Source organism: Somniosus microcephalus, chromosome 1, assembly GCF_052327205.1.
Source record: "Somniosus microcephalus isolate GS21.2 chromosome 1, FLI_Smic_1.0, whole genome shotgun sequence".
Lineage (NCBI taxonomy): Eukaryota > Metazoa > Chordata > Chondrichthyes > Squaliformes > Somniosidae > Somniosus > Somniosus microcephalus.
The window spans coordinates 149,288,223-149,315,357 of NC_140987.1; the positions used below are offsets into that span (position 1 = coordinate 149,288,223).

Genomic DNA, 27,135 nt, shown 5'->3' on the forward strand with positions numbered 1-27,135 from the left:
CTGTTTTCCCACCTGAATCAGTGGATGGCTTTCATATAATAAAAATGAATGTGAAGGAGCAAATAAATGGCAAAGCAGAAACATTTCTGAAGCATTAGCATCTTCAGAATTTATTTACTTCATCTCAGACACTTGCTACTTTTTTTATTCATTCATGGGATGTGGGCATCGCTGGCAAGGCCAGCATTTATTGCCCATCCCTAATTGCTATTTGCTGGAAGATTTATTTTGAAATAAACTTTTTAACACCAATAATATTTAAAATGAGTCAAGTATTTTAGAGCATACTTGTTTGAAGTACTTGCACCTGAAGTATGAAATGCATTTATGTTTGAATTAATGAATAACTCTTGGGGCTCCAACCCTGCCAGTATTTGAAATATAAAAAAAATCTTCAAGACTATAATTTCTTCTACACAGCTCTGTTGCAGCACAGTGATCATTAACTTAATATGCTTATTCCAAAATTATGGTGCAATACATTCTCAGGGTAAAATAATCAGGAGGAGAAAAGCCAACAGCAATCAAATAAAGGGATTGACTTGGCTAATGCAATGACAGATATTGTAACTCTAAAGGAGATGCTGGAAATTTTAATAAACAGTTTCAGTTTAAAAGAATAAAATGGAAAGGTTAATGCAATTCAAATTTATTGCATTGCAGTTTTTGGGTTGCAGGCCCAAAGCTAATCTAGTTAGTTGTATTTAGTGCAAAACACCAAGCTCTGCAAAATGTGTTCCTTTTGTCTCAGCTACCAATAAGTGACAGGTTATAAACCGAAAGAATGGCCAATAATGTAATATATTCATGAGAAGAACTGAAGAGAAAAGTTGCACAAGTGTACAGTGTATTGCAACTCGGATGCAACGTATTACAGAGTAGTAGGATAGAATCATAGAATGGTTACAGCATGGAAGAAGGCATTCGGCCCATCGAGTCCGTGCTGGATCGCTGCAAGAGCACTTCAGCTAGTCCCCCTCCCCCGCCCTTTCCCCACAACCCTACAATTTTTCTTCCTTCAGGTACTTATCCAACTCCCTTTTGAAAGTCACAATTGAATCTGCTTCTATCACCATTTCAGGCATTGCATTCCAGATCCAAACCACTCGCTGAGTAAAATTGTTTTTCCTCATGTTGCCTTTGGTTCTTTTGCCAATCACCTTAAATCTGTGTCCTCTGGTTCTCGACCCTTTACATAGGATTACATAGGATATACGGCACAGAAACAGGCCATTCGGCCCAACCAGTCCATGCTGGCGTTTATGCTCCGCTCGAGCCTCCTCCCGTCTGTAGTGTCCGCGCCTTAATAATACACGGACTGCAGGAGAACAATAAAACAGGTATTTACTGAACAGAGGGTACTCTTTTATTTGGACCCAAAAAAAACCCCAATTCAACTGTAAATAAACAAAAGTTCAACTAAAGCTTAACAAACCAAATTAAAATTTGGTTTTCTGTGCTGATGATGCACTCCAGTCCCCGCGGCGCCCATCGGTCACGGAAATACTCAAGCGCACCGGCGGACACCGCGTGCTCCATCTCCAGGGCCACCCGGGCGCGAACATGGCCGCGGAAGAGATGCAGGCAATCCGGCTGGACGACCCCCTCAACCGCCCGCTGCCTGGACCAATTGATGGCTCTTTTAGCCAGGCCCAGGAGCAGGCCCACAAGGAGGTCCTCCAACCTGTCCGCTCCCCTCCGCACCGGGTGACCGTAGATCAAGAGCGTGGGACTGAAGTGCAACCAAAAATCGAGGAGCAGCCCCTTCAAGTAGTGAAAGAGGGGCTGCAACCTCTCACAATCCATATAAACGTGAAACACGGACTCCTCCAGGCCGCAAAAAATGCAGGCGGCCTGGGAGTCCGTGAACCTACTTAAAACCTTATTGCACGGGACCGCTCCATGCAACACCCTCCGGGCCAAGTCCCCGATGGAACAAGGGAGGACTCCCGCATAGAGAGCCCTCCATTGGGGACCTCCGCTACCGCCGGTCGGCAAAACGCCACGCCAAGGCGTGTCCGGACGGTAGACGAAGATGGCAAAGTGGAGAGTGTGCAGGAGCAGCCCGTACAGGAAACCCCTCCGCGCGGAATGAAAAGGCACGGAGGGTATTTCCTCGAGACGGCTCAAGTTGTGAGGCGCCGGTTCCCGAGGGGAGTTTCGGGGCCGGGCACCGATGAGGAATTCCGTCCGAACGGGGGTAAGCTCGGACGGGATCGCCCCGCGTGCTTGAGCTGCCTCGATACACCTAGTGCAGTCGGGGCCCAGTGCCGCTTTTACCGATTTGATGGTTTCGACCGCGAGCCGGACGTTGGCCCAGGACAGGCGCCGCGCCAGCACCTCCGGCGCCATCCAGCCCGCTCCTCCGCCATCGAGCAGGTCCCCGACTCTGGTCACCTTGCCAGCCACAGCCTTACCCTCCGCCAGCCGCCCGAACCCGTGTTCGTGGAGGTGCGGATTCCTGAGCAGCGGCTCCCGAAGGAGAGCCGCCGCTCCTGACGGGGGAGAGCTCCGCCTGGAAGCGACGTAGTTCCAAACCCATAGTAGTTCCTGGTAGAAGACAGGCAGCTCCCGCAGGCCGGCACGCCTGCTGCCCACTTTCGCAAACAGGAGCTGCGTGTCATAATTGAGGCCATGCAGCTGGCGGAAGAAAAACGTCGCCAGCGCACACCATCTCGGAGGATTCTCGACGTACAGGTACCTCTGCAGCGTCTGAAGACGGAAAGTCGCAGCCTGGGTGCGAAGGCACACCAGCGCCTGACCGCCCTCCCTAAGCGGGAGACACAGAACCGTGGCAGAGACCCAGTGCTTCCTTTTGTCCCAGAAGAAGTCGATGAGCTTCTTCTGAATCTTGGCGACAAACGCAGGGGGAGGGATCAAAGTGACCAACCGGTACCACAACATGGCGGCCACCAGCTGGTTTATGACCAGCGCTCGACCCCTGTAGGACAACACTCGGAGCAGTCCTGTCCAGCGTCCTAGGCGAGCGGTGACTTTGGCCTCCAGCACTTGCCAGTTCGCCGGCCAAGCGTCCTCGGCAGGGCTAAGGTAGACTCCCAAATAGAGGAGGTGCGTAGTGCTCCAGGCGAAAGGCCTGAACTCCTCCGGCAGGGAGTCCACCCGCCACTGACCCACCAGGAGTCCGGAACATTTCTCCCAGTTGATCTTGGCGGAGGATGCGTCCGAGTAAATCTGCTGGCATTCCCGCATCCTCCGCAAGTCAGCGGGATCCGTGAGCATGAGGAGCACGTCATCGGCGTAAGCCGAGAGGACCACCTCCACGCCCGGCCCTTGCAGAGCCAGTCCCGTCAACCTCTTCCGCAAGAGGCGCAGGAAAGGCTCCACGCAAATGGCATATAACTGACCGGACATGGGGCATCCCTGACGCACCCCCCTCCCGAAGCGAAGGGGCGCCGTCAAGGACCCGTTAACTTTAATCAGACACTCCGCGGCGGCGTACAGAAGTCGGATCCGGGCGACGAAATGCGTCCCGAACCCGAATGCGCGCAGAGTCCCGAAGAGATACTCGTGATCCACCCTGTCGAACGCCTTCTCCTGATCCAGGGAAAGGAAGGCAACCGACAGACCAGCCCTCTGGGAGTGGTGGACCAGGTCCCGGACCAGATGGATGTTATCGTGGATGGTCCGGCCCGGGACCGTGTAGGACTGATCGGGGTGGATCATGTGGGCCAGCACGGTGCCAAGGCGAGCAGACATGGCCCTGGCAAAGATTTTATAGTCCGTGCTGAGGAGGGAGACCGGGCGCCAGTTCTTAAGGAGGCGGAGATCGCCCTTCTTAGGCAGCAGGACAATGACCGCCCTGCGCCAAGAGAGGGGCATCTCCCCGGTCGCCAAACTTTCCCCCAGGACCCACGCGTAGTCGCCCCCCAAGATGTCCCAGAACGCCCTGTGGAACTCCACGGTCAGCCCGTCCAGCCCCGGGGACTTTCCCCTAGAGAGCTGGCGGAGGGCGCCGGTCAGCTCCGCCAGACTTAGCGGAGCGTCCAATTTTTCGGCGCCCTCCGGGCCAACCTTCGTCAGGTCCTCCCACAAAACTCTGCGCGCATCCTCACTGGACGGATCCGGAGAGAACAGAGCCCCGTAATAGGCGCGGGTCTCCGCGCTGATTCCCTCCGGATCCGAGACCAGAGATCCGTCGTCGGCCAGCAGCCCCAAGAGCTGCTTACGGACCCCCCGTCTTTTTTACAGCGAGTAGAAGAAGGGGGAGCCGCGGTCCAGGTCCCGCAGGAGCTGGATCCGTGACCTCACGTACGCGCCTCGGGACCCGACGAGCTGCAGGTCCTTCAGCGCGCCCTTCTTCTCTTCGTACACCTTCCGCAGGGCCGGGTCCTCGACGACCTGACCAAGACGGGACTCCAGGTCGAGCACCTCCTTCTCCAACCGCCCGACCCGGGCCTCCCACCTCTTGGTCGACCCCTTCGCGTACTCCTGACAGAAGAGACGGATGTGAGCCTTGCCTACATCCCACCATAGCCTCAAGGAGGGGAAGCCCCCTTGCTTCCTTCTCCAGTCAGCCCAGAATCGACGAAACGAATCCCGGAACCGTGCGTCCTCCAGCAGCAGGTTGTTAAAATGCCAGTACACGGACCCCCCCCGCGCGTGCAGCGGAGCGAGCTCTGCCTACACCAGGTGGTGGTCCGTGCACGGCACCGGCCACATGGAAGCTGCCGGAACGCAGGAGACGTACGCCCGGGAAATGTAGAGGCGGTCGATTCTGGACCTTCCTCCCCCAGACCTCACGCTAGTGAAGGCGCTGGAGTCGGGGTGGAGATTTCGCCAGACGTCCACCAAGTCGAAGGACCCAACCAGGTCCCTCAACTTCTCCATCGCCGCCGGGCTTCGCGGGGGACCCGAACGGTCCCTCGCCTCGAGGGTGCAGTTAAAATCCCCCCCGAGGATGACGCACTTGCCCACGTCGATGGAGCCCAAGAGAGCGGACACTTCTTCGAAGAAGCGCACTTGCTGCGCACTGGTCTGAGGGGCGTACACGTTCACTAGATGGAGCGGCACGCCCCCCAGGCGAACAGTGACCTGGAGCAAGCGGACCGGCACGTGCTCCTTGACCCCCAAGATCTCCGGCTGAAAATGCGGGGCCAGCAAGATAGCCACCCCGCTGGAATTGTTGGAGAGGTGACTCATGCTGACCCCTCCTTGCCACTCCAGGAGCCACGTGGCTTCGTCTCCCGGAACGGTGTGGGTTTCTTGCAGGAAGCACACCGCATACTTCCCGTCCCGAAGGACCGAGAAGTTATTGAATCTGCGGCGCGCCTCCCTGCTGCCGTTGATGTTGAGGCTGGCTATGGTTATCTTCATGTCAGAAGCATAGTGCAACCTCTACCTACACCTAACGGGGGGAGGAAGCGCAGCCGCTGGTCAGCCGCCACTTCCTCAGCAGCCCAGTGAGAAACGTTGTGAGCCGACGCAGCTCGAGCGGGTTCACACCCTCGTCCGCGCCCATGATCTTAACGGCGGCGCGGACGGAATCGATGAGCAGCGCCAGCTCCGACCACCTGTCGAGGGCCAGCCGGACCTTATTGCGCTGACCCAGGCACGTGGCCATAAAATCCCGGAGTTCCCTGACGGGAATGAGGGGAGACTCGGCAAGGGGCATGAGGTCATCCATCGCCACGTCGGCGCTGGAGTCCGAATCGTCCTCCGTGCCCATCACCGAGTCCCCATCCTCCTCCAGGGGGTCGTCACCAGCGGCCGACCCGTCCGCCGCGCAGTGCGAAGCGAACGACTCGGCCGCGCCAGCCAGCCCCGCCTCTGCCCGGATCCCACCCCCAGGATCGGCGGCAGAGGATTTCTCCCTGGGCTCCTCTAGGGGTGCCGGGCCAGAAGACGGCGGCGGTTCAGAGCTCCCCTCCGCCTCAGACGCCGGAACGACCGGAGAAACCGGGGAGAGAACAATTTCCAGCTCCTCCAGTACGTCCGGCACCAGAGACGCAGCCAGGGGGCCATCCTCCTCCCCGCCACCAACCTCCGACCCAGCGGACGGGGGGTTTTGAATTAAAAGCTCTACCAGGACGAGCATCCCCTGGGAGACGTCCGGGTCGCATTGGGCGAGCTCATTATCCTCGAGCTTGCCCGACCCAGCCCCCAGGCTGCCCGACCCGGCGAGGGGTAACGGCACCGATAAATGGTCAATTTCAATTACTGCCGCGGGTTGTTCCGCAACCCCCCCCATGGGCAGGGTCTCATCCCCATCCCCGGGAGGCACGTGCTGGACAGACACATCTGCCTCAGCCTCCCGAGGGACAGGCGACACCTGCCGATCGCTGGTGATGACGACAGCGCTGGTGGGGGGGGGCGCAGTACCCACGGCGGGCGACGACTCCCACTGCTCGGAGGGACCTTCCTCCTCCCGGTCCTCCTCCTCATCCAGGGGGTCGCGCCTTCTTTTTAGCACGGAGGGAGCGAGGGAGACCTCCATGTCTGCAAAGGCCTCCTCCTCGACTCCCTCCGGCGGAGCAGGTTTGTCGGGTTCCTCGGGCCCGAGCCCGGCCGCAGGTATTGGCATTACCGCTGCGGCGGTTGCGGCCACAGGCTCGGGCACGAGGCCCCTCCCGCTCACATCTGCCCTGATCAACTCCGCGAGGAGCGCGGGTGTAAGGGGCTCAAGGGGCAAGGGCTCGCCATCCACGGGGGGACCTGCCCTAAGGTGCTTCTTTTTTCCCCGCGCCTTCTTTCCGGCCGGACACGCTCCCTCCCCCCCGCCGGAGGCCTTGGTGGCATCGGCCCCCGACGTCAATCGCGCATCAGACGTACTTGACGCGCGGGCAGATCCGGGGGGAAGGGCGGCGGCGGCGGCGCCAGCCTCGGCCGCACGAGATGATCCGGCGGCCTTGGAGGCAGGGCAGTTCCTCCTGATGTGCCCCACCTCCTTGCAGGCATGGCACCTCACACCGTCCGACGTCCAAAAGGCGCGGTAGGCGGTCCCCTCGTGGAGGACGACGAACGCCCCGTCAGTGTCCTCCTCCCGCGCCAGCTGGATAAACAGCTGGCGCCGGAAGGAGAAGACGTGGCGAAGGCTGGCCTCCCGGAAGCCGAGCGGGATGGGTGTGATCCCCGACCTCACCTCCCCAAGTTGTCACAAATGGGGAAGGAGGAGCTCACCAGGAACATAGGGCGGGACGTTGGAAATAATGATCCTCTGCGCGGTGGCCTCGAGAGGATCCACCGGCAGGAAGGTCCCGCCCACGGTGAGCCCCTTGGCGACAGCCAGGGACACCGCCCGCTCCGACCCCAGGAAGAACACAGCCTTCCCATACATTTTCGAGGCCGCGACGATGGCTGAGGGGCCGACAACCCCAGCCATGGCCTTGACGCAGGCCTCGATGGTCATAGTGGGGTGAGTGTAGCTCTTCACCCCAAGCTTTTTTGTTATTAATCGAAAAGGTGACGGGGCAACAGGAACAGCGGGAGCAGCTGTGGCTGTGGCTACCACTCTCGCATAGGTCCCGGCTGGCCCTGCCACCGGCGAAGACGCAGTCGCCATTCTGGGGTGCTTTTTTTAAGGGCTACACTCACCCCAAGTCACAGGCCTGAAGGTGTTAATGGCCTCGGTGTATATATATATTTTTTTGTCCTCTATTGAGCAGAGGGAGCTGATTAAAATGAGGACACACCTCTCTCCTTATTGATTTAAATTGGGAGAGGGGCCCTCTCCCCTCTGCTCAATTGGCAATTAATAAAATAGATGAAACTAAGGTGCCTTAGAAAGACAGGCAGAGAGAGACAAAGAGAGAGAGAGAGGTGGGGGGGTGGGAAGGAGGGAGGCCGCAAAGGGCAGTGTTGCCACTCAGGATGGTGGGTGGGTGTTGGCAGGGTTGCACTCTCCAATGGAAAAAGTCTTTGGTGGTGGTGGTCTTCTGGCAGGGGGAGAAGACGTCTTCACCTGGAAAAGCTGGAGAAGCCCAGGCTCAGTCCTGCAACAGGTCTTAACGATGTAATTAAATTAAATTAAGGACTTCACCTTGGGCAGCTCCAAGCTCTCCCAGGGCAGGCAATAGAAGGGATGCTAATTAGTGGTGTGTGTGGCCTAGCTTTTAACAAGAGCCACACACACACACACTACACCCCTTGATGATCCGGCCTTGCTTCTTCTTTTCTCCCCCCACCTAAAATACAAAGTCTTGGGAGAGTGCCCCAAATAACACCCACCTGTCGATGTTCCAGATGAAGTTTTCTTCCCTCCTTTCAAGCAGTTGGTTTCTCTCCCCTCTCTCCCTCTCCTGAAGTGGAGGCCAATTTGGGGAGGCAGTGATAGAAAAGGCCTCTCCCCTGGTTGATGTTGATGTAGGCCTCCTTTCTCCTTCTCCTCCTCTGTCCTCTCTCTCCAGGCACCTCAGTTGATGTAATGATGGTGGAGTTGGTGGTGGTGGTGGTCCAACGTTCTCCTCCTCTTCCTGGTCAGGGGACCACCACTTTAATCCACTCTCCAAAGTCTGGCTGCTCCCTCTGCTCGTGCTTGCAGCTGAACAGAGGGTAACTTAAGACCGAAGTACAGAAGCCTGCTATGGCTTTATATACAGGGGTGGTCACTGCCGGTACTGCAGTATAGAATCAGTTCTTCTCTTAAAGGTACATACACAACGCCGTCTTTCCTCATCTAAATCTATCAGCATAACCCTCTATTCCCTTCTCCCTCATATGCTTGTCTAGCCTCCCATTAAATACATCTATACAATTCACTTCAACCACTCCCTGTGGTAACGAGTTCCACATTCTCACCACTCTTTGGATAAAGAAGTTTCTTCTGAATACCCTATTGGCTTTCTTGGTGACTATCTTATATTGATGGCCTCTAGTTATGCTCTTCCCCACAAGTGGAAATATTCTCTTTTATCCACTCTTTCAAAACCTTTCATAATTTTAAAGACCTCTATTAGGTCACCCTTATTATTTCAAGAGAAAAGAGGCCCAACCTGTTCATCCTTTCCTGATAAGTATACCCTCTCATTTCTGGTATCATCCTTGTAAATCTTCTCTGCACCCTCTTCAATACCTTTATATCCTTTCTATAATATGGCGACCAGAACTGTATGCAGTATTCCAACTAAGTGTGATCTAATCAAGGTTCGATACAGGTTTAGCATAACTTCCCTACTTTTCAATTCTATCCCTCTTCTGCCAATGGGAACAGTTTCTCTCCATCTACTCTGTCCAGACCCCTCATGATTTTGAACACTTCTATCAAATCTCCTCTCAATCTTCTCTGCTCTAAGGAGAACAACCCCAGCTTCTCCAGTCTATCAACGTATTGAAGTCCTTCATCCCTGGAATCATTCTCATAAATCTTTTCTGCACCCTCTCGAAGGCCTTCACATCCTTCCTAAAATGCAGAATTGGACACAATATTCCAGTTGAGGCCGAACCAGTCTTTTATACAAGTTCATAAAAATTTCCACGCTTTTGTACTCTATACCTCTATACATGAAGCCCAGGATCCCATAAGCTTTATTAACTGCTTTCTCAACTTGCCCTGCCACCTTCAATGATTTATGCACATGTACCCCCAGGTCTCTCTGTTCATGCACCCCCCTTTAGGATTGTACCCTTTAGTTTATATTTCCTTTCTTCATTCTTTATAACAAAATGTATCTGTGTGTAGAGCCGAAAGATGTGGGTGAGGTTTCAAATGAATATTTTACATCTGTGTTCACTATGGAGAAGGACGATGTAGGCATAGAAATCAGGCAGGGGATTGTGATATACTTGAACAAATTAGTATTGAGAGGGAGGAGGTACTAGTGGTTTTAGTGGGCTTAAAAGTGGATAAATCCCCAGGCCCGGACGAGATGTATCCCAGGCTGCCGTGTGAGGCAAGGGAGGAGATTGCAGGGGCTCTGACACAAACTTTCAGAACCTCTCTGGCCACAGGGGAGGTGCCAGAGGACTGGAGGACAGCTAATGTTGTACCATTATTCAAGAAGGGTAGTAGGGATAAACCAGGGAATTATAGGCCAGTGAGCCTAATGTCAGTGGTAGGGAAGTTATTGGAAAAAATTCTGAGGGACAGAATTAGTCTCCACTTGGAGAGGCAAGAGTTAATCAAGGATAGTCAGCATGGCTTTGTCAGGGGGAGATCATGTCTAACCAATTTGATTTATTTTTTTGAGGGGGTGACTAGGTGTGTGGATGAGGGTAGTGCTGTTGATGTAGTTTACATGGACTTCAGTAAGAATTTTGACAAAGTTCCACATGGGAGGCTGGTCAAGATGATAAGAGCCCATGGCATCCAGGGCAATTTGGCACATTGGATCCAAAATTGGCTCAGTGGCAGGAGGCAGAGGGTGATGGTCGAAGGTTGTTTTTGTGACTGGAAGCCTGTGTCCAGTGGTGTACCGCAGGGATTGGTGCTGGGTCCTTTGCTGTTTGTAGTGTACATTAATGATTTAGATATGAATGTAGGAGGTATGATCAGTAAGTTCACAGATGACCCGAAAATTGGTGGAGTGGTAAATAGCGAGGAGGGAAGCCTCAGGCTACAGGACGATATAGATGGGTTGGTCAGATGGGCAGAACAGTAGCAAATGGAACTTAACCCTGAAAAATGTGAGGTGATGCATTTTGGGAGGACTAACAAGGCAATGGAATACACAATGAATGGTAGGACCCTAGGAAGGACAGAGGATCAGAGGGACCTTGGTGTGCATGTACATAGATCCCTGAAGGCAGCAGGACAGGTAGATAAGGTGGTTAAGAAGGCATATGGGATACTTGCCTTCATTAGCTGAGGCATAGAATATAAGAGCAGGGAGGTTATGATGGAGCTGTACAAAACGCTAGTTAGGCCACAGCTGGAATACTGTGTGCAGTTCTGGTCGCCACACTATAGGAAGGATGTGATTGCATTGGAGAGGGTGCAGAGGAGATTTACCAGGATGTTACCTGGGCTGGAGTGCTTCAGCTATGAAGAGAGACTGGACAGGCTGGGGTTGTTTTCCTTAAAGCAGAGAAGGCTGAGGGGGGACCTGATTGAGGTGTACAAAATTATGAGGGGCATAGATAGGGTAGATAGAAAGGAGCTTTTCCCCTTAGTAGAGGGGTCAATAACCAGGGGGCATGGTTTCAAGGTAAGGGGCAGGAGGTTTAGAGGGGATTTGAGGAAAAACTTTTTCACCCAGAGGGTGGTTGGAATCTGGAACTCACTGCCTGAAAAGGTGGTAGAGGCAGGAACCCTCACAACATTCAAGAAGCATTTAGATGAGCACTTGAAACGCCATAGCATACAAGGCTACGGGCCAAGTGCTGGAAAATGGGATTAGAATAGATAGGGCTTGATGTCCGGCGCGGACACAATGGGCTGAAAGGCCTCTTTCTGTGCTGTATAAATCTATGACTCTATGACTCTATGTATCACTTTGCACTTTTCTGCATTAAATTTCATCAGCCACGTGTCCGCCCATTCCACCAGCCTGTCTATGTCTTCTTGAAGTCTATCACTATCCTCCTCACTGTTCACTATACTTCCAATTTTTTGTGTCATCTGCAAATTTTGCAATTGTGCCCTGTACACCCACAGCCAAGTCATTAATATATATCAAGAAAAGCAGTGGCCCTAGTACCGACCCCTGGGGACCACCACTGTATATCCTTGTCCAGTACGAAAAACAACCGTTCACCACTACTCTCTGTTTCCTGTCACTTAGCCAATTTTATATCCATGCTGCCACTGTCCCTTTTATTCCCTGGGCTTCAACTTTGCTGGCAAGCCTATTATATGGCACTTTGTCGAACGCCTTTTGGAAATCCATGTACACCACGTCAACCACATTGCCCTCATCAAACCTCTGTTACCACATCAAAAAACCATGCTGGCTTTCCTTAATTAATCCACACTTGTCCAAGTGACTGTTAATTTTGTCCCTGATTATTGTTTCTAAAAGCTTCCCCACTACAGAGATTAAACTGACTGGCCTGTAGTTGCTGTAGATATGGGTTCATTCATGCCTCTTAGCTATCAGCAATATATAAAAGGAGAACTTGCATTCATCTAGTGCCTTTCACATCCTCAGGACGTTGGTTTGGTATTCTCAAGAGAAGAGTTTGAGACTGCATTAGCTGTCAGAATAGCAACAAATACAACAAACACAATGGGGAAAATTTTTGGGGGGTCAGCGGGCACGTTTGCTGGTGGGTCGGGTGGGAAAATGTTTTTTTGACAACAGGTCGGGACCCTGCTGTCAACCCCAAATGCCGGGTCGCTGAGCAGACTCGACACGCAGCGGGGGAGGCAATTCAAGTCATTATGACCTTGTTAACAGAGGATTAAGAACTATTTTCAGCTCACCTTCAGAGTTTACCAGGTTGCCCATGGGGCCTATGCTACTCGGTGATCACGTCAGGTGAGCAAGTCGGGAGTTGTATGACCATGGAATCATCTCATTACTTGACAGCTGCAAATGTGCTATAAAAGCTCCCATCACACAGCTGTTTACTTTCCAAGCTCAGAAGCTGTTGCTTACTGCATTTGGAAGACAGATTGAGCTTTATGTAGCTTGCAAGTGTTTGGAGCAAACTTTCTATTCAATGCCACCTCATTGGAACAACCTCTCTCACCATTGACAGATTGCTTCTGTCATCTCAGCCTCACCTGCATTCTATTACATCAGAATGGGTACAATTTATACTGTCTCACCTTGGTCCTCAGAGTCCCACCAAGATCAGCCCCAACACCAGCAGCATCAGGCACACCAGCAGCACCAACAACAACACCAACCTTCGCCGCAATCAACTGATGCTGCCCAGGGCATCAGCATCCGACCACATTGCTGCCCGGGAAGCCAGGGATGGCCACACCATGGCCAGATTTACTTCACTTGATGCTATACACCCTGGCTGCCACATGATGCCCCAGGTTGGCAATACCCCACACCAGCACCATAAAGCATCCCTACAATGTCCAAGCCATTTTTTTCACACTCATTTGCACTATGGGGGGTATCGTTTTGTCTCATCATTCACTGCAACTCTCTAAGCCACTTCCAAAGGTTCACACCAATCTGTCCAAGAATACAAAGTGTTGAAAATAAAGATTTCAATGTTTGACAGCACATTAACAGAAACTTCACGTGAACATTGGCTAAAACACACAAGTGCCTACCCTTGTGTGTTGTTAGTTGGTATGCTTGCAGTAGGATGAGGGTGAGTGTGAGGAGTGGCTAGTGAGATGCGGAAGTGATAATGTAGATAGAGAGGGATGGGTGGAGGTGCAAGGTAAGTTGGTGTGAGTAAGGATGTGCAAGGGTAGGATAGGGAAGGCAGAGTGTTGGGGATGTGATGAGTGGCACAGCAGAATAAGGTTGAGTGTGGCTTGGCAGTAACATTTTGTGACCTACTGAGATCATTGAAAGGTTTGCGCCACTGCAGCCTGGTCCTCCGCCCATTGGAAGGGAAGAGAAGCTCCCTGCATGCTAGGACTCCCTCCATAAGCATATGGAGGGAGTCATGGGAGAGTCTGGGTGCAGCCCTGCACCTTTGTGCAGTGCTTATTGGTGTTTCCAGAACCTCAGTGCTGTAGAACACTGACAGCACAAATGTCAAAATGAATGTGGACATGGTCCCTTTAAGGAAACTGACTGATGACGCATCATCAAATGACGTCATCAGACTCGCTTCCTTCAATTGGCCGGCAAACGCGCTGGGCAGGCTTAACAAGCCCAATCAGAGGAAAATAATTTCAGACAGTGGGCTAGAGCCAGCAGCAAGGCCGGGACCCGCCGAGGTTGGTAAAATCCAGCCCTATATATACAAAAGTATTCTACCAAAGAATAGCTTACCATTAGATTGTGAGCTTTTATTGAGGAATTAGATGGAGAGACTTCTACTGTAAATATATATATATTGGAAAACTTTGAGATTTTGCATTTGGGGTTTCAGGGGGGTGGATTTCTGGCAGCTGTTCCTGAATGGCTATAGGTCTCTACTTCATTGCCTCTCCCAGGAGGTTTGGGAAGAAAGGATGGGGATATGGAGATGACTCCAGTAAGAAGTGAGGCAAGAATGTACTGGCCTGATGACCTTTTCTCATCCTGAACACATAACACAACAAAATATGCAAGTCGAGACAGATTGTTGGTGCTTTCTTTGACTATGGGAAGCATCACTCAATTCTGTCCTTGCCTGAAATCCACATACAGGAAACTTTGGTTTATCCAGAGGTTGTATGTCCGGAAACCTTGATCTAACGGCAGAAATCAGCAGCCGTTTTGGTTAGGTTTTTTTTCTTCTCCTAGCATTTTTTTAAGTCAGGCTCTGGAAAGCGTCTCTGTAGCTTAGCAACAGCTTCAGAGATGCTTCCAAGGTACGGGCCGAGTGTTTACAAGCTGTTGCTAAGCAACACTGTTTGCTGTCAGATACGGAGATGAAAACCTCTGTATCCTTCAACATTAGCGCTGGTCTATCCGGAAGTTTTGATAGATCGGCAGCAGCTCGGTCCCGTCGGTGCTGGATATCGCAAAGTTTCCTGTATTACACTTTTCAGCAGGGCAACTACCTTAAGATTTGGAACAGGAGCACTGATCTCTCCATAGCCATGGTGCAATACAGCCAATTTTAGCACCCCAACTGTTGACCTAGCTGAGATCAGTAACTCGATGCTTATCGGGGATTTGACCTGGGATTATTCTGATCTGTACAGCTCAGCATCACATTGGGCAGTGCAGTTATCAACTCAACCACCAGGGGACCAAGTTATCTACCTCAGGTCCAGCTTCTTCCTGCTTGGATGATACAAGAGTGTGTCAGCATTCTGGTCAAGCGCCTTATGAAGCCTGCATTATACATATTTTTTGTGTCCACAAAATAATACAAGCTCAACCATTTTGCCTCCTGGTCTAAGCATACCCTGTATTACCTGTGGTGTGGAGATGCCGGAGTTGGACTGGGGTGGGCAAATGTAAGAAATCACACGACACCAGGTTATAGTCCAACAGCTTTATTTGAAATCACAAGCTTTCGGAGCGCTGCTCCTTCTTCAGGTGAAGTGGAGAAATGCATAAAGACACAGCTTATATAGTCAGAGAATCATGTCAGATGTTTACAGGTAACCTTTCCAACTGCCATTTATCACACCTCGGCAGAGAGATAATCACAGCAGTCAAAGGTGTGAATGGTGTCCAAACAGGTCAGTCAGGGAAACATTACATCAAAGAACAATGAGGTGGGGTCACAAGGGGTCAAATATTGCAGATGCTGGGGTCTGTATGAAAAACAAAAAAACAGACAAAAAACATTTTTTTTTTTTTTGGCTGGAAATCACAGCAGGTCCGGCCGCATCTGTGTAGAGAGAACAAGCCAATGTCGACTCGAGTCTGGGTGACCCTGCATCAGGTGGGGTTACATGTAGCATGACATGAACCCAAGATCTCGGTTAAGGCCGTCCTCATGGGTGCGGAACTTGGCTATCAGTTTCTGCTCGACCAAATTCGCACCCCAATACGCAAACATCTTCATGCACAAGTTCGAGCAAGACTTCTTCGCTGCACAGGATCTCCAACCAACGCTATACACCAGATACATCGACGACATTTTCTTCCTATGGACCCACGGCGAAGAATCACTGAAAAGACTACACGATAACATCAACAAGTTCCATCCCACCATCAAACTCACCATGGACTACTCCTCAGAATCAGTCTCATTCCTGGACACACGAATCTCCATCAAAGATGGACACCTCAGCACTTCACTCTACCACAAGCCCACGGACAACCTCACGATGCTTCACTTCTCCAGCTTCCACCCTAACCACGTTAAAGAAGCCATCCCCTATGGACAAGCCCTGCGAATACACAGGATCTGCTCAGACGAGGAGGAACGCGATGGACACCTACAGACACTGAAAGACGCCCTTGTAAGAACGGGATATGACACTCGACTCGTCGATCGACAGTTCCGACGGGCCACAGCAAAAAATCGCATAGACCTCCTCAGAAGACAAACACGGGACACAACCAACAGAGTACCCTTCGTCGTCCAGTACTTCCCCGGAGCGGAGAAACTACGCCATGTTCTTCGCAGCCTTCAACATGTCATCGATGACGACGAACACCTCGCTAAGGCCATCCCCACGCCTCCACTACTCGCTTTCAAACAGCCGCCTAACCTCAAACAGACCATCGTTCGCAGCAAATTACCCAGCTTTCAGGAGAACAGCGACCACGACACCACACAACCCTGCCACAGCAACCTCTGCAAGACATGCCAGATCATCAACACAGATACCATCATCACACGTGAGGACACCAACCACCAGGTACATGGTACATACTCATGTGACTCGGCCAACATTGTCTACCTCATACGTTGCAGGAAAGGATGCCCCGGAGCATGGTACATCGGCGAGACCATGCAGACACTGCGACAACGGATGAACGGACACCGCGCAACAATCACCAGGCAGGAGTGTTCCCTCCCAGTTGGGGAACACTTCAGCAGTCAAGGACATTCAGCCTCCGATCTTCGGGTAAGCATTCTCCAAGGTGGCCTTCGAGACACACGACAACGCAAAATCGTCGAGCAGAAACTGATAGCCAAGTTCCGCACCCATGAGGACGGCCTTAACCAAGATCTTGGGTTCATGTCACGCCACATGTAACCCCACCTGTTGCAGGGTCACCCAGACTCGAGTCGACATTGGCTTGTTCTCTCTACACAGATGCGGCCGGACCTGCTGTGATTTCCAGCCAAAAAAAAAAAAAATGTTTTTTGTCTGTTTTTTTGTTTTTCATACAGACCCCAGCATCTGCAATATTTGACCCCTTGTGACCCCACCTCATTGTTCTTTGATGTAATGTTTCCCTGACTGACCTGTTTGGACACCATCCACACCTTTGACTGCTGTGATTATCTCTCTGCCGAGGTGTGATAAATGGCAGTTGGAAAGGTTACCTGTAAACATCTGACATGATCCTCTGACTATATAAGCTGTGTCTTTATGCATTTCTCCACTTCACCTGAAGAAGGAGCAGCGCTCCGAAAGCTTGTGATTTCAAATAAAGCTGTTGGACTATAACCTGGTGTCGTGTGACTTCTTACACCTGTATTACCTGTTAAACAATAAAAAATGATCATTCCTCTTGTTAATAATATCCGTTCGGGCTGTGCACCTCATTGGCCCCAAATGGATGATATCCTAAAGTTTTCTTCAAATTGTTTTTTTAAACCACCATTCAGTACGCTTCTTGTCCCCAAGCAGATATATACTCTGGGCTCCCTCACAATGTGAGGTACCAGACACTCTCTAACTTTACTCCAGGCATGCCTTGCACAAAGACTCTCAACTTTCCTGATTCATTATCCAGGTTTCACTAATATATGCTGGAGCCCTCCTGAGTATAGATTTACCCAGGCTATCACTGATAGATATTACTGGACCAAACACTTGGGGAATGCTACTTACTTGTGCCCAAATTCTTTGGTTCATTTTGCTTGAGGAAAAAAAAATTGCACCAGATTTTACTATTTCTCATCTTTTTAAATTTTCTTTTGCGAGTAACATTTTTTCAAAATACCCTCAAAAGAAAATTGTCTTTCCAATAATTGTGGATAACTGGTTCCCAAATTCCCTCTAACGTTATTCCAAAGCTACCTGCTGGAGATCCCCAAGTGCGGCCCAGGAAGTGTCTCCCTCTGACTGTCTCTTCCTTAATGTGAAGTGCGTGGCCTTTACTCAGTGACAAAGTTGAAACTGAAAATTCAGCATGTAGGAAGGAGACAGTTGGCATGCACCCCCTCCCCACCCACTTAATAGCATATTGGGGCTCCAACACTGCAACCACACATTGCCTTTATGACGATCTATATCTATCTAACCGTTTAAAATATGCAATTATCTATGCCTTGCACCAGAATTTTTCAATTACATTATTGAATTCCCCAGATAAAATGTTAAGACTCAGGAAATTAACTGGCAGCAAGGGAGGCTTTTAAAGAAAACACACCCAGTTTATAAAGCTATAAGCAACATGCTCTGGAAAAAAATCTGTACATTTAAGGTGGCATAAAAGTGACACCTGCTGTTAAATAATGAATTAAAAAGTTTGCCAGAAGATGAGCAAGCATATGTATTACACTGCAAGCGACGCTAATATACCTTTCACTAGAATAATATCCTGTAATGCCATTGATTTTACTAATTAAAAAATGCAAATTTGGATGCGCTAACTCCTTCCTTAAAAGATATATTTACCTCTTCAGTCACTGGACATCTGACAGGTGCCGTCTACCTCAAGTATGCTGCGCCTGTCAGGATACCATTCCAAGTGCTCTTACTCTCCCAGCATTTCCATGGTGTGGGCACACTCCAGTGCAGGCCTGGCAGGGCCTTATGCTGGGGTCCTGTGCAGAAACAGGAGCACAGCTAAATGCTCAAGAGGCCTGCAACTGTGCTCCCACAGCTGGCAGCATCAGGTCTTGGGCTGCTGCTGGACCTCCTCCTTTCCATGGGGATCCCAGCACAAGGCCCAGAGTCTGGTTTCTTCGGGTGCCCCTTTGCTGGGGCACTCAACATTTAGACAAGTAGCAATGTGAGATGGAAAGTCAGGAACACGCTCTCCCATCTTATATCCATGCTTACGTTGGGCCTGCAGCTACTCCAGGTACAGGCCTATTGAAGCATTGTTGGGAATATTGAGGAAATTCCAGGACCGTACTGTGGGTCCAGTAACCTAATGTAATGGGTCCCCCCAATTGCTTCATCTTCACTGCACCTGGGAACTGAGCATTCGCCCAATTCAAAGGAAAATAATTTCTACCCTACAATGTTTTCTAAATGGTAAGAAGCTAGGAACTGTGGAGGAGCAGAGAGATTTAGGGGTCCATATACAGAAATCACTAAAAGCTAGTAGACAGGTACAAAAAATTAAAAAGGCTCATGGAATGTTAGCTTTCATCTCACAGGAGCTGGAATACAAAGGGACGGAAGTTATGTTACAGCCTTACAGAACTGTGGTTAGACCACATTTAGAGGACTGCATTCAGTTCTGGGCACCGCACCTCAGGAAGGATTTATTGGCCTTGGAGCGGGTGCAGCGCAGAGTCACCAGAATGACATTGGGACTTAGAGGGTTAAATTATAAGGACAGGTTGCATGGACGAGGCTTATATTCCCTTGAGTATAAAGACTAAGGGTGATCTAATTGAGGTGTTTAAAAGATGATTAAAGGATTTGATAGGGTAGAGAGAGAGAAATTGTATCTTCTGCGGGTTCGGGGTGGTGGTTGGGGAGAGGTAAGTCCAGACCAAGGGGGCACAACCTTAAAATTAGAGCTAGGCTGTTAAGGGGTGATTTCAGGAAGCACGTCTTCACATAAAGGGTAGTGGAAATCTGGAACACTCTCCCAAAAATGCTGTTGAGGCTAGGTCAAGGGAGGGTATGAGACATTTCTTTTCATCAGATTATATTCTCCTTGAACTCTGCATTCATTGTGGCCCAGAGGGCAGGTTGATGATCCTCCACAGAGGTGCTTCGAGCTGCCGATATGGAGAGTTTTGAGAGCATGTCAGTAGCAGTTCTCCCTCTGGTTTATGTCTCTTCTCCCTCCCCCAATAGGGAAGTGTTTGGCCTGTACTTGGGACATCTCCATAGCAACATGGCTGAGATCAGCTCTCAGGACCCTTCAAAAAATCTAACACTTACAAAGAATTAGGATTAATATACATTTCATTTTTTTCTATCAACTTCTGCTGATTTATTGCCCCTGGAAATTGCTAATATTTGTTACATTCTAATAAATCTTTCAAAGACTGGGTCCTGCTGATGCTTCACCAAGTTTATCCAGTGGTAGCTGAGCCATACAGACCTGGAAGATCCCATATTCGATACATGATCTCCACTGATAGTTGAACTCAGGTGGGATGGTATAGGGCGGCTGCTAGAATTGGCCTCAGTATCCTGAATTGGGGAGCGAAAAATTGGCTAAGGTTGACAGATGGCTGTCCAGCAATCCCCTTTGAAAGAGCATGTGTAGATTTCTGGTCAGGATAAGATCAGCTTGTGACGCCCCTAGCAGTCAAATTGTTGCCAAACACTTACCGTCAAGGTTGCTACGTGAATATTGACCACTTGGGCGAGGTACAAGGGCCCCTGCCATCCATGGAAACTTCTTTCAGCAAGGAATCATTGTCTTCAGGAGGGAGAAATATGGCAAGCAAAAAAACAAAAGGATGAACTTTAAAATAAATATATTAGGCGCACAATGCTAATTTTGAGAGAACATTTGAAGTGAAAGTGGCAGAGACAGCAACAGGAAAGAATGGTTCCAGATGAGAAGTCTCAATCAAAAGGAAACAATGATGAATGTATGGCTTTTGATTGTGTTAGACAACAGGGTTTTGCAATCAAATTTGATAAGATTTAATCAAAGAATGCGTCTAGTGGCATATTTCCCAGTGTTGTGGGCCCCATGCCATACAGGTTAGAGATGCATCTGTACTGCTGTACTGAATTTATATCCATGACAATTTTTCAATCTCTTTTTATTTGAGCAATGCTAAATAAAAATCAAAGGTCTCTTCCTCCCCCACATCAGCAGCAGTGCCGGGGTTAAAATATGGCTTAATTGCTATTGAAAATGGTAATGTTTTTATACAGCAGTAACTTAGCCATCTGTTTGCACTTCTCTATCATGTTAAGTTTGATTGAAATGCAAAGCTGTTGGCACCATTTTAGACTGTTTCCCTTTTTTGCATTTGTACAGACTGTGGTTTGCATCCTATTTACAATATCTGTGGTCATTCAGGAACCAACCAGAAACCATGTCATAGGAGATTTAAAGTGAACTAGCTCAAAAAAGTTTATTTTCCAATCTCTATCCCGCTATTTATATTCTAAATTGAGTTAAATTCTGCCTCGTCCCCAAAGGTAATGGAATGGAACTTTAGAATATCTTTTGCTTTTCCCCCCTTTCTATATTCTCACGTTTCCTCCCCTCCTGAAGGTGGTGACACTTCCTGATGTACAGCTCTGTAGCTGGTTGTTACCCTCCAGTACCTTGCCCAAGTGACGATAAGTCATGGTGAGCCTGGCCAATGACTGTTGGCAGACTACTCTATTAATGGTACATCACATCCAAGCCCAATCCTGTGGTCACCAACCTCTGCGTAAGTACATTTCCAGCAGGGTCTGCAAGAACACAATCAGGAGCAAAATCCTTGGGTGATATTTCTTTCCCAACCCAAGGGCATTGACACTAACTGTATTGCCTCTACTTGTGCCTTGACTGAGATCAGGTACCTCAAAATAGATGATGACTCAAATCTGAGACCTTCCTGGTCTATCTGGCTGAGCTAATTTGGAGTAACCAATTGAATCCTCATTCCAAAATATTTAACACCTGGGCAGTTCCTTTTGACAAATGACATTTTCATATGCCCAGCAGTAGGGGAATCAGCATAGAATGTTTAAACATCTCTGGCTATACTTATTACTACAACCTACAATCTTATTCTAAAACTGGTATTTATCTAGCTCTGCTTTTTACAAGAATTAATCAATCCATCACTAACAGATTGTGCTGGTAGACTTTTCCACATATTCACTACTTTCCTGTGTGTGGGGGACACCCGTCCTCTAGCTCCATGTTAACAAATCCAAATTAAATAACCTGCTTGAACTTTCATTATCAATGCCTCACTATTTTTTTAGTTTGGACTATTACTGTCTATTCCTCGGGGGTGGTGTTAGGCCTGTGCAAACTATGCAATAGAGAGAGAGAGAGTGGGGGAGACAGGGTGGGGGAGAGAGAGAGAGTGGAGGGAGGGAGCGAGCAAGAGAGTGGAGGGAGTGAGAGAGAGTGGAGGGAGTAAGAGAGAGAGCAGAGGGAGTGAGAGAGAGAGAGTCGGGAGAGAGTGAGAGAGCATGAGTGGGGGAAGAAAGAATGGGGGAGAGAGAGATTGCCTGAGGTTATAGTAGGGTGAAGTTCCCTCTTCCCTTACATAAAGGAGTTGAGTTACAGAGATTGTGAATGAGCATGGATGACATTGAGTGAGTGTGTGAGCGAATATGAGCTTGTGAGAGAGAAATGAGAGTTTCAAATAGTTGGGTTCATTTTAATTCTTGCCGAAAGTTTAAAATGGGCGATATTGGATCGGCCGCCTGTAATACATGTCTCCTGATTTTCGTTTCCATTGCGAAAAGCGTGGTTGAGCATGAGAGTGAGAAAGAATGAAAAGTGTGATTATTGGAAGATTAAGAAAAAGACCGAGTGAGGAAGTGAGAGACTGAGAGCATGAGAAAGTGAGATTGACAGTGTCAGCCATGGCTCAGCTTGTAGCGCTCTTGCCTCAGTCAAAATGTTGTTGGTTCAAGTTCCACTCCAGGGACTTGAGTGTAATAGAGCCACCTGGTAGACTACTGATGTATATAATAATAAAGCTACGTGCAGTACAGTTCTTACCAGAAGCCATGATATGCTGTTGTATAGATATGCTGAGTCCCAAGATATCACAGAGTTGGTGAGTGGATATGATTGCGGATTCCTGCCAACCGACGGAGGGACTGTTAGAGGTTCTTCGTTTTGCAGAAAAACTTAAAAATCCAAGGTAAATTTTGAGCCAATGTCGAAGTTGCTAGAGTCCAGATGGCCGCGCCAATGGGAATAATAGGCCACTTGGGTAAGTTCCATCATGACCGAGTGTCTTTCGGAGTGTATGTGGAGTGACTAGAAATGTTTTTCACCGCGAATATTATCATCGAAGTCCACGATGATGTAAACCATAACCAGGCGGTTTTAGAAATGAAACGGGCTATTTTTTTGACTGAAGCAGGCCCCAAGGTGTATGAAACCCTGAAAAATGTGCTTGTTCCTGCCAAGCCAAAGGACACACCACTGAAGGAGATCCTAACCAAGTTAGAACAGTATCACAGTCCTGAACCCCTGGAAATTGTTGAAAGTTATCATTTTGGAACACGTGATTAATTAAATGATGAGGGTATCAGTGAGTACACTCTATCCAATCACTGTAATTTCAGAAACTTTCAGGACCGAGCTTTGCGTGACTGCTTTGTTTGTGGGTTGAAAAATGAACATATCAGAAGTAAATTGTTGACAACCCCTAATTTGACTTTTGACTTAGCTTGTCAGACCGCTATGTCGATGGATATGGCAGACCGATACTCCCGAGAGTTCCACGCCATTTCCAGTCGTCAGACAACTGAGGTGAATCGGCTGCAGGCTAAAAGTAAAAGGCAGTTGGGCCCCAAGGCCTCAGCAACTGGCCAAGATAACCGTGCATTGAAATTATGCTGTTGGTGCCTGGGACAACACATCACTCAAAGCTGTCCATATGTGAAGGCAGAGTGTTTCTACTGCAAGAAAACTGGGCATCTTGCGAAGGCGTGCTGACAGAAGAGTAAACCGACTGGCAATGCTAGAAGTAGAAATCACCAGACACTACATACCATTGAAGAGAAGCAGCAGGATGAGGAATTTCTGGAGATTCACGTCATCAGGAGCACGAAGGTATCTAACAGTGATTCACGAGGTATCATCATCCAAGTAGATGTCGCAGGAACCAGGATACCCATGGAAATCGACACTGGTGCATCTGTGAGCGTCATACCAGAATTATTATATCGCGACAAGTTGCATGATTATCGACTACAGAAATCGAAGGTAGAGCTGCGAGGCTACTCAGGAGAGCAAATCCCTGTAGTAGGAAGTGTCACCATACCAGTGAAATACAAGGATCAGTGTCAGAGCTTGCCTCTCATAGTAGTGGCAGGAGACAAGCCTACCTTGATAGGTAGAAATTGGTTGGGATCACTGAAGCTGGATTAGAATGAGATTTTTCACGTGGAAGCAAAATTTGCATCGAAAGATGATGTCATCAAGCAGTATCCGAAGGTGTTCAGCGAAACAGGCAGTCCAATCCAAGACTTCAAGGCGAGTGTCAGAGTGCAGAAGGACGCAAGACCAGTTTGCTGCAAGCCATGTCCCGTACCATAAGCACTCAAGGAGAAAGTTGACTAAGAACTCAAAAGACTAGAAACTGAGAACATTATCTCTAAGGTAGATCTGAGTAATTGGGCAACACCCACTGTTGTTGTACCTAAGTCAGATGGTAAGTTAAGGTTGTGTGATGATTATAAGGTAACCGTAAACCAAGTTCTAGAGTGTAATCTACCCAATACGTTGCCAAATGTAGAAGATTTGTTCACACGCTGACAGGTGGCCAGATCTTTTCGAAGTTAGATCTAACAAACACCTACTTACAACTTGAGTTAGATGAGGAGTCCAAGTCATGCTTGACTATAAATACTCACCGAGACCTATATCAGTTCAATAGGATAACATTTGGAGTGTCTTCTGCCCCCGACATATTCCAGAGGGTGATGAGCCAAATTTTGCAAGGGATTGAAGGGGTAGTGTGTTATTTGGATGACATACTCATTTCAGCACCAAACTGGCAAATCCATGATGAGGTGTTGAATGAAGTGCTCAAACAGCTGGAGAAGCACAGAGTATGAGTGACAGCTCACAAGTGTGAGTTGTTTCAAAACTCAGTGGAGTACTTAGGGCACAGAGTAGACAAAGATGGTTTACGTCCAACCAAGGGAAAGCTGGATGCAATTAGGAATGCACCTACTCCCAAGAATGTCTCTGAACTTTGGTCATTTTTGGGTCTTTTGAATTATTACGGAAAGTTCCTCCCAAACTTAGCTACATTGTTACATCCACTGAATAAGCTGTTGAGAAAACAGGTCCCTTGAAAGTGGTCAAAAGAATGCAACACAACATTCAAAGAGTGTAAAAGCCAGTTAGCAGAGAGTACCATGTTAGTTCACTATGATACATCTAAGGAGATCAAGCTAGCATGTGACGCCTCTCCGTACGGAGTTGGGGCAGTGATCTCTCATGTACTCGATAGTGGGGAGTAGAGACCAATTGCTTTTGGTTCACACATTCTCAGTGCCAGTGAGCAGGATTATGTACATATTGAAAGGGAAGCTTTGTCAATGATTTTTGGGGTCAAGAAGTTTCACAAATATTGTTTGGTTGTAACTTTACCGTAGTTACTGACCATAAGCCCCTGACAGCAATCCTCCATCCAAAGTCCCCAGTTCCAACCTTAGCTGCAGCCCAAATTCAGAGATGGGCTCTGATTTTGTCAGCGTGTACGTATGACATTGAGTACAGACGATCAGCTGATCACAGTAATGCTGATATGATGTCCAGGTTGCCATCCCCATCATAAGTTACACCAAATAAGAAAGAAGTGTTCTATTTCTCATACATTGATGAGCTGCCAGTCACAGCTGAAGAGATTGGTAGGGCAACCAAACGTGACACAATTATGTCAAAGGTGTATGATTACATAGCAAATGGATGGCCAAACCAGGTAACAGAGGAAGATATCCATCCATCCTTCATTTGTAGGAATGAATTGACAGTGGATAAAGATGGTATCATGTGGGGAGCAAGAGTGGTTATCCCAAATAAGTTCAGGTCTAAATTGTTAGGAGATCTTCATGACCAGCACCTGGGAATGTGCTTGACCAAGAGCTTTGCATGCAGTTACTTATGGTGGCCAGGTTTAGATAAAGAGATAGAGTACATAGTCAGTCAGTGTACAACATGTCAATTGGTGAGCAAGAAACCACCATCAGTACGATTACAGCCATGGAAATGGCCTCCCAGAGTGTGGCAAAAGTTACATGTAGATTTTGCTGAGCTAGAAGGACAGCAATTGTTCATAGTGATAGTCACTCAAAGTGGGCAGAGGTGCTTCCGATGAGAATAATAATGAGCAAAACACTAGACAATTTGCGAAGATTGTTTTCTTCATACGGCCTCCCAGAAGAAATTGTGTCTGATAATGGGCCACAATTTTGTTCAGCAGAGTTCACACAGTTCATGAGCAGAAACAGTGTGAAACATACCAAAGTTCCACCGTACCACCCTGCTTCCAATGGTGCAGCAGAGCGCACAGTACAAATTGTCAAACGTGCCCTCATCTAACAAATGTTGGATCCAAATCCAAAGAAACGTCAGTTGTCGTTGGACCACAAGCTGAAAAATTATCTGATTACCTATTGGAATACTCCTCATACCACTACTGGTAGAAAATCTACTGATAGATTGGGAAATGTTGATGTACAGAGTGACCTGGGTGTCCTTATACACCAGTCACTGAAAGCAAACATGCAGGTGCAGCAAGCAGTTAGGAAGGTAAGTGGTATGTTGGCCTTCATTGCAAGAGGATTTGAGTAAAGGAGCAAGGATGTCTTACTACAGTTATACAGGGCCTTGGTGAGACCACACCTGGAGTACTATTTGCAGTACCTAAGAAAGGATAGACCTGCCATAGAGGGAGTGCAGCGAAGGTTCACCAGACTGATTCCTGGGATGGCAGGACTGTCATATGAGGAGAGATTGGGTTGACTAGGCCTGTATTCACGAGAGTTTAGAAGAATGAGAGGGGATCTCATTGAAACATATAAAATTCTGACAGGGCTAGACAGACTGGGTGCAGGGAGGATGTTTCTCCTGGCTGGTGTAGGGGGGGGGCATCCTTTACCTGGTTTACGGTAATTTTCCTTCCTTTACCTGGTTTACGGTAATTTACCTGGTCAAGCAGCCTTTTGCTGCTGCACTCTGACCAATCCCAAACAGCGCTTTTGAATCGCTAAACCCACCCTTCCAGTTCTGACTGGAGGAACTTATAATTAATGATATATTTTTATGAACTAAATAAACTACACCACACGATCAATACAACAGTTAAAATTGCTTAACAGGGGAAGGCAGACGGCAAAAATGAGGGATAAATGGCTACAATGTAAGTCTTACAATCTTAGCAATTTCCCTTAAATTACCACCCCTCTAACTCCTTACTAGATTGCCTTGCTGAGGAGTCAGAAACCTGCTCACCTGTGGTCCAAAGAGTAAGAGAGAGAGGGGCTCACCTGTGTGGTGTATGTGCCTTTAAGAGCCCTGTGTACTGTAATGCCGGTAATGGCCACTCGGGCTATATAAGCCTGTATAGTGTCTTGTATCTGTTAGTTCACCTCCAGACTTTGTTCAGTAAACACCTGTAAATCAACTCCTGCATTCCGTGTCTTCATTAACACACGGATACAACAGTGGCGACGAATTGGAAACGGAC

At 48.6% G+C, this 27,135-nt stretch overlaps 1 pseudogene; it reads left to right on the forward strand.

Annotated features, from left to right (window-relative positions):
* Positions 1-22,694: 22,694 nt before the first annotated feature.
* On the forward strand, positions 22,695-23,383 carry LOC147124405 (uncharacterized; annotated as a pseudogene).
* Positions 23,384-27,135: the final 3,752 nt, after the last annotated feature.